The following is a 15,853-nucleotide window of genomic DNA, read 5'->3' on the forward strand; positions in this document are numbered from 1 at the left end:
TGTGCATTCGGCCATTTTGATCACATCAATGGCCTTGCACTCTCCTTTTGGATTCTCTTCTGTATTGCTTGGGAGAATACTGGGAGGAGTTTCAATGACTTTCTTACTCAGCTGGCCCACTTGTGTCTCCAGATTTCTGATGGAGGATCTTGTTTCACTCATGAAACTGAAAGTGGCCTTTGACAGATCAGAGACTAGATTGGCTAAATTAGAAGTGTTTTGTTCAGAATTCTCTGTCTGTTGCTGAGAAAATGATGGAAAAGGCTTGTTATTGCTCAGCCTATTGTGTCCACCATTGTTAAAGCCTTGTTGAGGCTTTTGTTGATCCTTCCATGAGAAATTTGGATGATTTCTCCATGATGAATTATAGGTGTTTCCATAAGGTTCACCCATATAATTAACCTCTGCCATTGCAGGGTTCTCAGGATCATAAGCTTCTTCAGAAGCTGCCTCTTTAGTACTGTTGGATGCATTTTGCCATCCATTCAGACTTTGAGAGATCATGTTGACTTGCTGAGTCAACACTTTGTTCTGAGCCAATATGGCATTCAGAGCATCAATCTCAAGAACTCCCTTCCTTTGAGGCGTCCCATTATTAATGGAATTTCTCTCAGAAGTGTACATGAATTGGTTATTTGCAACCATGTCAATAAGCTCTTGAGCTTCTACAGGTGTTTTCTTTAGGTGAATGGATCCACCTGCGGAATGGTCCAATGACATTTTCAAAAATTCAGATAGACCATAATAGAATATATCTAATATGGTCCATTCTGAAAACATGTCAGATGGACACCTTTTGGTCAGCTGCTTGTATCTTTCCCAAGCTTCATAGAGGGATTCACCATCTTTTTGTTTGAAGGTTTAAACATCCACTCTCAGCTTGCTCAGCTTTTGAGGAAGAAAGAATTTATCCAAGAAGGCTGTGACCAGCTTCTCCCAGGAGTCCAGGCTATCCTTAGGTTGTGAATCCAACCATATTCTAGCTCTGTCTCTTACAGCAAAAGGGAAAAGCATGAGCCTGTAGACTTCAGGATCTACTCCATTCGTCTTAACAGTCTCACAAATCTGCAAGAACTCAGTTAAAAACTGATAAGGATCTTCAGATGGAAGTCCATAAAACTTGCAGTTCTGTTGCATTAAAGCAACTAGTTGAGGCTTAAGCTCAAAATTATTGGCTCCAATGGCAGGAATGGAGATGCTTCTTCCATCAAATTTGGAAGTTGGTTTGGTAAAGTCACCAAGCATCCTTCTTGTATTATCATTATTGGGTTCGGCTGCCATCTCCTTCTCTTGTTCAAAAATTTCTGAAAGGTTACTTCTGGATTGTTGTAATTTAGCTTCTCTTAGTTTCCTCTTCAAAGTCCTTTCAGGTTCAGGGTCAGCTTCAACAAGAGTGCTTTTGTCCTTGTTCCTGCTCATATGAAAGAGAAGAAAACAAGAAAAGAAAGAGGAATCCTCTATGTCACAGTATAGAGATTCCTTTATGCTAGTAGAAAAAGAAAGGGGAGAAGAGTGAAGAAGAATAGGTTCGGATTTTTAGATGAAGGGAGGTGAAGAGAAGTGTTAGTAAATAAATAATTAAATAAAATAAGAAAAGAGAGGGAGAATTTCGAAAATAATTTTGAAAAAGAGGTTAGTATTTTTGAAAATTAAAGATAAGATAAGATTAAAATTTAAATTTAAAACAATTAAAAAGAATTTTTGAAAAAGAGAGAGGTATTTTTGAAAATTGAAGAGGGAAAAGTAGTTAGGTGGTTTTGAAAAAGATATGAAACAAACAAAATGTCAAAGAGTTAGTTGAAAAAGATATTAAAATCAATTTTGAAAAGATAAGAAGATAAGAAGTTAGATAAGATATTTTGAAATTAAATTTTTGAAAAAGATAAAATTTTGAAAAAGATATGATAAGATATGTTTGAAAAAGATTTAATTTTTAAATTTAAAATTACTTACTTCACTAACAAGAAACTACAAGATAAGATTCTAGAACTTAAAGATTGAACCTTCTTTAACAAGAAAGTAACAAACTTCAAATTTTTGAATCAATCACATTAATTGTTAGTGAGTTTTCGAAAATTTGATATAAAGATAAGAAAAAGATTTTGAAAATAATTTGAAAAAGAATTTAAAAAGATAAGATTTTTAAAATTGAAATTTTGACTTGACTTGTAAGACACAACTAATTTTAAAAATTTTTTGACTAAGTCAACTCAAATTTTCGAAAATTATGAGAAAAATAAGGAAAAGATATTTTTTTTATTTTTAAATTTTTAATGATGAGGGAGAAAAATATAATTATGACCCAAAACTTAAAAATTTTGGATCAAAACTCATGATGCATGCAAGAACACTATGAATGTCAAGATGAACATCAAGAACACTTTGAAGATCATGATGAACATCAAGAACATAATTTTGAAAAATTTTTGATGCAAAGAAAACATGCAAGACACCAAACTTAGAAATCTTTAATGCATGGACTCTAACAAACGAAAAATGCATATGAAAAACAACAAACAACACAAAACAAGAAATCATCAAGATCAAACAAGAGGATTTACCAAGAATATCTTGAAGATCATGAAGAACACTATGAATGCATGAAATTTTTCGAAAAATGCAAGTAAAATTTTTAAAACATGCAATTGACACCAAACTTAAAAATTGACTCAAGACTCAAACAAGAAACATAAAATATTTTTTATTTTTATGATTTTATAAATTTTTTTGGATTTTTATTATATTTTTCGAAAATAAAGTTTGGAAAAACGAAAAAGAAAAGAAAAATTTTGAAAAAGATTTTTGAAGAGAAAATTACCTAATCTGAGCAACAAGATGAACCGTCAGTTGTCCATACTCGAATAATCCCCGACAACGGCGCCAAAAACTTGGTGGACGAAATTGTGATCCTCTTTGTATTTGCATGAGATTTATTTAATGGCTATTGACTATATGTGGACACAACTCCGTTCAACTTAACCAGCAAGTGTACTGGGTCATCCAAGTAATACCTTACGTGAGTAAGGGTCGATTCCACAGAGATTGTTGGTATGAAGCAAGCTATGGTCACCTTGTAAATCTCAATTAGGCAGATTAAATGGTTTACGATAAGTTCGAAAATAAATAATAAACAGAAAATAAAATAAGATAGAAATACTTATGTAAATCAATAGTGGGAATTTCATATAGGCGTATGGATATGTTGTGCTCCTCTTGAATCTCTACTTTCTTATTACATTCATCCAATTCTTCTTACTCTTTTCCATGGCAAGCTGTATGTAGGGCGTCACCGTCGTCAATGGCTATTTTTCATCCTCTCTGGAAAATGGTCCTATGCGCTGTCACTGCATGGCTAATCGTCTGGAGGCATCACCCTTGTCGATGGCTACATCCCATCCTCTCAGTGAAAATGGTCCTATGCTCTGTCACAGCATGGCTAATCATCTGTCGGTTCTCAATCAGGTTGGAATAGAATCCCTTGATTCTTTTGCGTCTGTCACTAACGCCCAGCCTTCAGGAGTTTGAAGCTCGTCACAGTCATTCAAAACCAGAATCTTATTCGGAATACCACAGACAAGGTTAGACTTTCCGGATTCCCATGAATGCTGCCATCTATCTAGCTTATACCACGAAGATTCTGTTGGGGAATCTAAGAGATATGCGCCCGGCCTAAGGTAGAACGGAAGTGGTTGTCAGTCACATGCGTTCATAGGTGAGAATGATGATGAGTGTCACGGATCATCACATTCATCAAGTTGTTGTGCAACGTATATCTTGGAATAAGAATAAAAGAGAATTGAATGGAAAATAATAGTAATTGTATTGAAATTTGAGGTACAGCAGAGCTCCACACCCTTAATCTATGGTGTGTAGAAACTCCACCGTTGAAAATACATAAGTGAAAGGTGCAGGCACGGCTGAATGGCCAGCCCCCTTGAAGGTGATCAAAAGACCGAATGGTCAAAAGACTCCTAATACACTAGTAAAAAGTCTTATTTATACTATACTAGCTACTAGGGTTTACATGAGTAAGTAATTGATGCATAAATCCACTTCCAGGGCCCAATTGGTGTATGCTTGGGCTGAGCTTGATCTATCCACGAGCTGAGGCTTTTATTGGAGTTGAACGCCAAGTTATAGCGTGTTTCTGGCGTTCAACTCCGGGTTGTGACGTATTTCTGGCGTTTGACTCCAGACAGCAGCATATACTTGGCGTTGAGCGCCACTTTACGTCGTCAATTCCCGAATAAAGTATGAACTATTATATATTACTAGAAAGCTCTGGATGTCTACTTTCTAACGCCGTTGAGAGCGCGACATTTGGAGTGCTGTAGCTCCAGAAAATCCATTTTGAGTGCAGGGAGGTCAGATTCCAACAGCATCAGCAGTCCTTTTGTCAGCCTTTTTCAGAGTTTTGCTCAAGTCCCTCAATTTCAGCCAGAAATTACCTGAAATCACAGAAAAACACACAAACTCATAGTAAAGTCCAGAAATGTGAATTTAACATAAAAACTAGTGAAAACATCCCTAAAAGTAGCTTGAACTTACTAAAAACTACCTAAAAACAATGCCAAAAAGCGTATAAATTATCCACTCATCAATCACCATACTGTTCACCTATCCAACCTCAGTCATTTGATAATGCTCCTAATAATGAATGAAATTTACATCATGCTCACTCATCGGATGAAAATCGTCACGATGAATCTCTTGCTCAAGAAGGTGAACTTGTCACTCAAGAAGGGCTCTTGAAAATAGAGCATTTTGGCAATGAGTAAGTACAACAATCAGTTTTCTGTTTTAACGTTCTCTCTATATTGTTTTTATTGTGAATACATGTGGAATTACTAATTATTTGAACTTCTTATAGGTTTAATCCATGTACTGCTGTTCGTCATGTAACAAATGCCATTAAGAGCAAATTTTCAGAATTCTGCCCTTCTTAGAGACATGCTAGTGAGCAAATGCGAGATTTGTGGTTTACTAAATTTAAAGTAAGTATTTATTATCATTTTTTTTGTTATTTTGATATTCTACATAGTGGATAATTTAATGTATATGTTTGTTTTCTTTTATAGAAAAATTGTATGTGGGAACCTCAACACAATGCAAGAATTTGTCAAATTTTTTAGATTAAAGGGAGTGATCGATTAAGATCATTGATGAATCAGGAGAGACACAATTATTCAAAAGACCCTAACCATGTACCAAAATATATTCCTGAACTCGTTTGGCGTCAACTATTACATTATTTTGCTACAGATTCGAAATTTAAGAACTGGTCAGCAGCAAATACTGTGAATCGAGCATCAAATGCTGGAAGTTTCATGCATACTGGTGGTTCCGTATCTATGGGTGAACATGCACACAGAATGGTAAGATAAAAAATAGTTTATTTATAGTCTTATTCTTATTATTTTGCAATGTTTTCTTATTCATTTTTCTTTCCTATCGATTAAAACTGTTATATTATAAGAGAAAGCTACGGGAGTAAAACCTTCTCTAGAGGAGGTTTATACTAAATGCCACACCAAAAAAGACAAAAGTTGGATTGATGAAAGATCTGAGAAAGTCATTGTATGTGATGCTAATTTGTTCTTCTTTTTGTTTTTTTAAACTACTAATTTTCACTATATGTTAGTATTTGTTCATGACATATTTAGTTGCGATTAACATGAATTGATTTTGTAGGGTGAATTCAAAAAGCGAAAGACAGAACTTTCTCAAGTAGCTTTATCCTTGGATATTAAGGAAGATGTTGAGGCATCTAAGGAAAGCCTAGATATACCAGATGATTATACTGTTTGGAATGAAGTTGTGACAAAGGGAAAAAAGAAAGCTGCTTTTGGCTTAGGTTCTTTTGGTTTAGATCTCTCTTCAAAGTTGGATTCCAGAAATTGTTCAGAGACATCTAAAGACAATCTAAATATTGAGCAAGAACTTTACATGTGGAAAGAAAAAGCAAAGGAGCAAGAAATGATCAATGAAGAGCAAAAGGTTAAGTTGAAAGATGCTGAGCACAAGTTAAAAGATCAAGGACGCCAACTAAAAGTTTAACAGAAAAGAATTGGTTCTACTGAAAAGACAATTCATGCTTTGTATAAAAAGTTGAATCTCCCACTTCCTTCAACCTTGTCTGATCCTACGGAAGATGAGCTTGGGACATGCTCTAGTGATGATAACATGAGTGATTGATATTTGGAGTATATGTTTCTTCTGATTTAGATTAAGAAATTTTTAGGTGAATTAGTTAGTACGTTTTATTTTATTCATGATATTTGACCTTTTTAAAGGCTTTCTTTATTTTAGTTTAAGTATTTTTTTCTGATTTTAGTTTGATTACATTTATGGACAAAAGTATTTTAATAATAAATATTTTTTTAACTCTTTTATGGTAATTAACTTTTTCATTATTTGATTATGTGTTTATAATTTCGATTATGTAATATGAAAAAAATGATTATGATGGTCTTAATATAGAAAGCAAATCGAATATAATTTATTTTCTAAAATATTTATCTATTAAATAGCAAATTATTTTGTATGAAAATTATTTAAAATATTATATTAAATTTGTAGAAAATTTGTGCGAAAATAATTTTTGGTTTTGTATGAAATTTGTTTCAAATACGTAAATTCTTTTAAATTAAATTTGTCTGAAATTTAATTGAAGAAAAATATTTGATTTGTCTAAAATTTATTTGAAAAAAATTTGTTATATTTGACTAAATTCGTTAGAAATTTGTTTGAAATAAATTATATTTTTTGTTTGAAATTTGTTTAAAATACGTTGTTTTTATGTTAGCTAATCTGTTTGAAATTCGTCTAAAATACATCATAATAGTTAGAAATCTAGCAGATAAATTCCTATTCGAAATCTGTCACAAAATCGTCTGAAAAAAATTTCGGACGAAATTTCAGACAAAATTTAAATTAGCAACAAGGCTTTTTGGGACAAAAAAATTCGTTCCAAATTTGTTTGAAAGAAAAAATTTGTCTATAATTTGTTCGAAATTTATTTCAATTTCGTCTCAAAATTCGTCCGAAAAAGCCCTATTTCTAGTAGTGCTTGCGGAGCTGTCGATTTCCAATATGATCGACATCATCCATAGAGATGAAAAATGCGCAGATTGTGACCTGGTTGAGGCTGCATTAGTCAAAAGGGAGAAGAATTTGAAGGCTAAACTTCAAACAACCACAGAACAACTCAGGGTGGCGAAGGTGGCGCAGTTGACCGCCAACGTCAAGTTGAAAGCAAAGGAGATGCAAGTGGAGGAAGGGAAGAAGGCACTGCGACGGCTAGAAATGATGTTGCGCATGGCGTGGCACAAGAATGAAATGACAGTTAACCAAATGGATGACAAAGCAAATGAATTGATGACGCAGATCACCGAGCTTCATCAACGGGAACATCATGAGGTGGCAAAGTGGCGTGAACTGGAACACAGGGTTGATGCCTTGGAAGACAAGCATAGAGTCTTGCTCGGTGGGGATGGTGTTCAAGCAGAGTAGACGGCACATAGCTGCAACAATCAGGAGCCCGCCGGGAAGAATCAAGACGATGTTGGAGGTATTTGACTTGGTGCATATGTTTGATATGTTTATGTTATGTTGTTTTCCGTCGAGGCCTGTATGAACAATTTATTTGCTTAGTTTGTTTAGTCACCCTTTTGATTTTCAGGAGTACTACTTAAAACTCGGTCACGATAATTATATCTACTTTCATCGGTTCGTTCTTAAAGTCTGTTTGTCTTGAATTGTTTTAAATTACTCATAACTCAGACCTCTATTTATAAATCAGCCAATATAAAACACACGTCTAAAGTTATGTGAGCGGTTGACGCATAATTAGGGATTTATGTTGCGCTCGTGTCAATTACCATTCCCAAATCATGACTCCGGAACATATCGGCAACAATTTACGTTCCTTTATGGGTAAAGTAAGTAGTATTATACCACAACAAGAAAGAAGAAACTTTTTGAGTTATTTTCATTTTGATTTGGAAGATTAATATTCTATTCTAAGTAGTAAGCATATATTCGTTTCACATTGTTTAATCCATATGCGGTTAACTGTTAACATTGTGTCGTGTCTTACATTAGCACAAGCAACGCGTTTGATTGTAAGAATATTTACGGGTTTCTCCCAACAAAAATTATATATTTTTTAACATACCGTCATTTTACGCTAGATAATCAAACAAAAGAATGTCATCGTATTATCATTTTTAGCATATTCTAATATTATGTCAAATTATAAAAGAGAAACATCTTTCCATTTAAATTTCTTGGATCAACAAAGAATACGAAGGGACTGGTTTAAACAAATTTCAAAGTACTTCTCTCTGAGGTTATAATAAAGAATTTGGATCCTCTAAATTTTGAATTTCTACTTTAGAGGGTAAAGTGTGATCTCTCACCCTTGACTGGTTTCTCTCTTATATTTTTTCTTGGTCCTACCCATAAAATAAATAGTGAGAGATAACACTTTACCTTCTAAAGTTAAATTCAAAATTTAGAGAATCTAAATCCTATAATAAACCAATTAGTGCAATTAAATAATAATAAATCCTTAAAAATCCTCTCCAATGGCTGAATTTTAAAGGACAACTAAAGAACCTCTAAACCAATTATATTGTATGAATACAATCCCATATTTAATTGATACATATATGCATGTTCATTATTCAAATTTTTTATTCGTGTTATAAACCATCATCAATTTTTAGTGCACACATCATTGAATCTTACATTAATCAACTAAGTTGATTTTACAGAATATTTTAATTATCATATCCTATAGTAATTTAATACTGTTGTTAAATTGTTCAACTAATAATTATACATGCAATAACTGTTTTGGTTTTTCTCTTCTTTGTTCAAGCATGTGAGTTTTTTTTTTTGGTATAGTAAATAGGACCATGCTAAAGGATTAGTCTAGTTTTAATAACATTATTAATAACCCAACCCATGAGCCCAATATTCATTTCAGAAAAAATATACATCTCCATATAAAAAAAAAAGATACTATGCAGGTCTATTATTTTTTTCAGATAGGTATTGGATCAACTAAGTCCAACCCAACTTGTGCCAACATGACCCGTCTTACCCGAAATATCTTCAGCCTCTCCTTCGTCAGTCTCTCACCCACCATCTCCATGCCGCTTCGATCCTTCATTGTTGATCATCTCCAACAAAGCCAAACATCTACCCGAAACAACACTCCTTGTCATCCATTGGGGATCGAATCCCGTTCCGGTGATGACACTAATGTCGCGTCATCCTCCGAATGAATGAATCGTGACAAATGCGCCATTCACAGAGTCGGCAACTTTGCATCGTGATTCCGTGGAAGAAAACTTCCTGCAACTTGAATGATGGTCAGTGACAAAAACGGAAACATCAAAGCGTTTATTCTAGGCGACAAACGATGTCCAAAACGCATCTCCTTTCCAGTCCAACTTCATCATCATTTAGTTTAACATAAAACATAATACTTAACTCTAATTTTAGCTTACAAATTCATAAATTTTTACTATATTAACCCAGATAGATTTTAGATCTAACAATAATAACCACCAAAAAATTAATTTTTTTAAAGTGACTCTTCTGACACAAAACCTACAAAAGATATTCACTAATCAATTAAAAAAGACAAGTAACAAGTAATCTCTATTGTTGGATAAAAAAAACAAAAAAAATTCAATAGTCCTTGTTAACAGGTGCACCGATCAACCAAAGATAAATGCTATGCACACTGGTCAGCCAAATATGCACGTCACATAGAGTCCATGTCCATGAATCTAATATCGGTCTAGTCATCCAAATTTTTGAGGATAAAATTGTATTTATGAGAATACTATATGAATTAACTTTGGAAGAAAAAAGTTATTAGTCTCTTATCTAAGAACACACCAAGTGAGGAACTTTTTAAATTTCCATTTATAGCTCATGTATCATATAAAAAAATTATATAAGCTTTTGCATCATAAAAGAGAATAGGCACTAAAGATTTTCCTTTCTTCTCTAATAGAAAGGACGAACTTTAATTTTTATTGTGCTTCTTTGTATTACAGACCAATTTTATTATAGTCTTGCCATATTTAATTAATTGAAATAAAGATATATTAATTTAGTTGCTAATTTTTTTTATAATGTGTTATAATATGTTATTCGAAATTTAGTTTGGATAAAAATGACAGCTATATTTGTAGAAATATTATTAAAATTTACAGACTTAAAAATAAATTACTATGAAACATTAGTCATATACAAGAAAAATAAATTTAAATTCATAATTAATAACAACAATATATAATCCGAGTCTTAATTAATTAGCAATATTATTTAATATAAAGAAAAATAAAGTTAAATATTTTGACAACATCTATTATAAAATTGACATATGTGTTTAACATGGTTAAGTAGAGACGTTGGGGTTATATTTTTTATCATAAAGTTAAACATAATTGGAAATGAATAATGAAGTGTTTGTAAATTTTGATTGTGGTCGGAAAATAAGTAATTGACTATATAATAAAAAAAATTTGAAAACTAAAATTACAAAAAACTTGTATGTTTGAATTTTGAAATGTATTTGATATTGAAAAATTTTGATTTGGATTTTTAAAATTTGAAAGTTGAGTCTGTTGGGTATTTTGAATTTTAAGAAAAATTTCAGGTAACTAAAAAAAGGGGTTCAATTGATTTTGAATTTGAATTTTTTATTTGAGTGGCAGCCAAAATATGAGTAATTATTGTTTTGGAAAAATATTAGAGAATTTTAAAAGAACTTGTGTAAATTGAAGCTGAGTGTAAATAGTATTTACAGAGTAATAATGAACTTTGGATTTGTCTATCATGGGGAAGTATAAAGTGGCTCTTTAAGGTCTAAAGAGAATATGCTATTTTTGTGGTTGTGATGATTTCTTACACTATTTTTTTATATTGCATGAATGACTTCTAACTTAGTAAAATTATAATGAATAAATTAAAAAATGGCCCAATTATACTAATAATTTTAAGGCGTAATAAATTTAGTGAAAGAAAAATGTGGATTTTTTGAGATTAACATATATTTAGTAAAATTAATTTATTAAATAGGTTACCTATATATCGATCATAATTTAATTTTACTCCTTTTAAAATTAATAAAAAATATATTAGCCAAATATATATTCTTAATATAAAACTAGTTTCATTTTCCGTACTTTGCACAAGAATTTAAATTATAATTGTAAATAAATATTATTTAATATGAATATAAATTAATTTATTTTAAAATAATTGATGATATATATTTTTTTAGTATGTAAATAATAATATTTGATGTGTAATTTACTAAAAGTTTATTTATTATTATTTTTTTAAAAACTGTAGCATGAAAAGATAGTAACTTTATTTTTTATTAGTTAAAAAATTATCCGTATTTTTTTATTATGCAATTAACTTGATTAATAATTTTTATTATTGTTTTCCTTCCAAAAAAATATCAACTTATATTATTCATATATTTTTTTAAAACTAATAAGTAAAAAGATATTAGTATTATTATATTTGTTATTTTAGATAATTGGGTTTATTTGGGGTTGAAAATTACACAAATGTTGTTAGAAATGAAAAATTCAATTTTAATTTTTACGTAGGTCTTACACTTGATAATCGGGTCTTACACTATTTGGTTAGAAATGAAAAATTCGATTTTAATTTTTACAAGACTAAAATACTTTTTTAGTTTAATTTAAATGATTAAGATATCATCTTTAAAACTTAAACAAAAATAAATTTTTAGTATTAATTTTGAAAAATACTAACCCTTCAAGTCTAAGGATGTTTAATTGTATTTGAAAATTAGTATTTGAATTTCATTATAAAAACTAAAATTTTTGTAGAATTTATTTTAAAAGACTAAAAAACTTTTTAACATTAATTTTAAAAAGACTAAATTAACGAAATTATTCATTTATATTGTATAATTGTATTAGAAATTATAAATTTTATATATATAAAAAAGACTCAAATAATCTTATACTAAACTTTTAAAAGATTAAATTAACTTTTTTAGGATTAATCTTATTAAATGGCTAAAATACGCTTTTATAATGAAATTTGTTTAATATATACTAAGAATTATAAATTTAAATTTTTAAAAAAACTAAAATACTCATATGATTAATGTTTAAGAGAATAAAACAATCTTTGAAGATTAATTTGAAAAAAATATTAAAATATCATCGTAAGATTATTAATCTATACTATTTGATTGTATTAGAATTTGAAAATTTAAATATAATTAAAAAAACTAAAATACTTTTGTAGTTTATATTTAGAGTACTAAAATATCTTTTAATATGAACAAAATTAAATTATTCTTATAGAATTAATTAAAATTGTTTGATTATATTAGAAATGAAAAAAATTAACTGTTAAAAGATTAAAATAATTTTATTAGAATTTATTTTAAATTTAGTTATATTAAAGATTGTAATTTAACTTTTAAAAAGAATAAAATATCTCTGTAATTAATTTGCATACTTATATTTTTTAATTGAATTATTGAAAAAATATTAGACTATAATAAGACTTTCTTTAAAAAAGTGATAAAAATTGTTGAGACTCAATAACACATACAAATAAAAATCATCATTGATTTGAGCACACAAAAATGTGCGTGTAAAGCTGTAATGTTGTGCACGTCACCAAAAATTTGGATTCATAAGATAAAATTATAAAAAGCTCAAAAACCTGTATTTTTTAGAGAACCCCAACATTATCTCCAATTCTATTATTTACCTTGGTCCTTTAAGCACCCAAATATACTTTCACCATCCTAGAAAGCTCCATGAACTTTATCATTACTGAAAGAATGAAAGTATCTGTCGCAACGTTTACTTTTAATTCTAAATTATTTTAATATTTTTTCAAATGCTTAATGACACTTGGCATCAATTTATTAGACATTCTATGCCCCTCTTCAGAAGAATTCTCATATCCCGTGAGCAACCACTAAAAGTATTGTTCTTCCAATGCATAAAGCAATTTTCAATTACACTTGTGTTACATTTCAAAAAAAAAATTACACTTGTGTTAAAACAGAAAATCTATTTTTCTACAGTTGTAGGTTCTCTAAGATCCCATGATACAAAAAATTGAGTCATTTTAATGCTAATTAGTAATTTGTCCTAAATTGTTTTTTATTTGTACATATCTTTGTGTCTAAATATATTTTTATGCTAAAGTATCCCTTTATTTTCAATTTATATATACTTATATAGTACCAAATACACCTTAAAAAATTAAATAATGTAAATTAACTGTTGTAAAATAAATTAAAGGTATACTAAATATAAGATGTATAAATAGAAGACTCTAATATTAATATAATTAGCTTAATAAAAATTATTCATATATTTATAATTAGTAACAAAAGAAAGAGAGAGAGAAACTATTCATACAGAATAAAGAGAGAGAAAGATGTTTTTAGTAATATAAAGGAAGAGAGAGGATTTTATTATTGCTGTGTATCTTCCCTTTGCCTTAGTACATGTATTTATAGGCACATAAAATTTACGTTTCAAACTTCTTCATTCTAAGAATTTATTTCCTTCAGCATAGGGAAAATGTGCATGGGCATCCATCATCCTTATCTATCCATGTCACAACACTCCCCCTTGGATGACCATTTAGGATTATTGCCTCGTTAAAACCTTAATAAAGAAAAACCCAGTGGGAAAAAACTTTAGTGAAGGAAAAAGAGTACAATATCCTTTAGTGATGGGGACTGCCTTATTAAAAACCTTGTCAAGAAAAATCCAATGGGAAAAAAACCTGACTAAAGGAAAAAGAGTACAGTCTTCCCCTCTTGTCGACATCATTTGATGTCTCGAAATCGGCGCATCCCAATCTCATGTACCAATCTTTCAAAGGAATTTTGGGAGTGACTTTGTTAATAAATCTGCTAGATTGTCACTTGAACGGATCTGTTGGACATCAATTGTCCCTTGATTTTGAAGATCATGAGTGAAGAAGAATTTGGGAGAAATATGCTTTGTTCTATCGCCTTTGATGTATCCACCTTTAAGTTGAGCAATGCACGCTGTATTATCTTCAAACAGGACAGTTGGAGCTATCTTATGATCAATCAGTCCATATGATGACAGAATATATTGGATCAAACTCCTGAGCCAAAAACACTCGCGACTTACTTCATGAATCGCTAGTATTTCGGCATGATGAGAAGATGTTGCAGCAATCGTCTGTTTTGTGGACCTCCAAGATATAACCGTTCCACCATATGTGAACAGATATCCTGTTTGAGATCTCCCTTTATGTGGATCAGACAAGTATCCAACATCTGCATAACCAACTAATTGTGACTTGGATCCATAGGGATAAAACAATCTCATATCAACCGTTCCATGAAGATATCAAAAAATTTGTTTGATTCCACTCCAATGACTTCTGGTTGGAAAGGAATTATATATTGCTAGTAAATTCACCGCGAATGATATGTCAGGTCGCGTATTAGTAGCAAGATACATTAGCGCTCCAATTGTACTAAGATATGGTACTTCAGAACCAAGGATATCTTCATTTTCTTCTTTAGGACGAAATTGATCCTTTTCCACATCCAAAGATCTTATGATCATTGGGGTACTTAATGGATGTGACTTATCCATATAAAATCTTTTCAAAATTTTCTCTGTGTATGTTGTTTAATGAATAAAGATCCCATTTTTTATATACTCGATCTACAGGCCAAGACAAAATTTAGTCCTTCCAAGATCTTTCATCTCAAACTCTTCTTTTAGAGTTTTTATAATTGTTGGAATCTCTTCAAGAGTCCCAATGATATTTAAATCATCAACATACACAGCAATTATAATGAATCCAGATGCAGTTTTCTTTATGAAAACACACGGACATATATCATCATTCTTGAATTCGTTTTTGGCCAAATATTCAGTAAGACGATTATACCACATTCGTCTAGATTGATTTAGATCATATAAAGATCTTTGCAATTTGACTGAGTATAACCCTTGCGAATATTCATTGGATGGTTTAGATATCTTTAGTCCTTCAAGGACTTTCATATAGATATCCCGATCTAATGAGCCATATAAATAGGCTGTTACCACATCCATTAAATGCATATGCAGTTTATGATATGCAGATAAACTGACCAAATAATGCAATGTTATCGTATCCACTACATGGGAATACGTTTCTTCATAATCTATACCGGGCCTTTGTGAGAAACCTTGTGCCACAAGTCGGGCTTTGTAGCACAAAACTTCATTTTTCTCATTTCGTTTTCTCACAAATACCTACCTGTATCCAACAGGTTTTACATCTTCTGGTGTACGGACTATAAGTCCGAAGACTTCACGTTTTGCAAGTGAGTCTAATTCAGCCTTCATGGCTTCTTTCCATTTTGGTCAATCATTCTTTTATCGACATTCTTCGACTGATCTTGGCTCAAGATCATTACTTTCATGCATGATATTTAATGCCACATTATATGCAAATATTTCATTGACAATTGTCTTATTTCGGTCCCATTTCTCTCCTGTAAAGACATAATTTATCGAGATCTCGTCATTTTCACAATTTTCAGGTACCTGAACGTCTTCTGGCGTTAACATTATATCAGAATTTTGGACAACTGTAAGTGTCTCTACTATGTCTTTTTCAACAGGAATCGTATTTACCTCTTTTCTTTTCCGAGGATTTTTGTCTTTGGAACCAACAGGTCCGCCACGCTTCTGGCGTGAATTTGCTTCAGTGGCTACTTGTCCTATTGGGACATCAATTCAAATTGGGGTATTTTTCGCTAGTATATAAGATTTGG

At 30.9% G+C, this 15,853-nt stretch overlaps 1 non-coding gene across 1 annotated transcript; it reads left to right on the forward strand.

Annotated features, from left to right (window-relative positions):
- The first annotated feature begins 778 nt into the window (after nucleotides 1-778).
- LOC112713237 (small nucleolar RNA R71) lies at nucleotides 779-882 on the forward strand. Its single transcript, XR_003158216.1, has one exon. It is a non-coding gene; the product is annotated as a small nucleolar RNA R71 (small nucleolar RNA).
- The last annotated feature ends 14,971 nt before the right edge of the window (nucleotides 883-15,853 follow it).

This window comes from Arachis hypogaea, chromosome 1 (assembly GCF_003086295.3).
Source record: "Arachis hypogaea cultivar Tifrunner chromosome 1, arahy.Tifrunner.gnm2.J5K5, whole genome shotgun sequence".
NCBI classification, from domain to species: domain Eukaryota; kingdom Viridiplantae; phylum Streptophyta; class Magnoliopsida; order Fabales; family Fabaceae; genus Arachis; species Arachis hypogaea.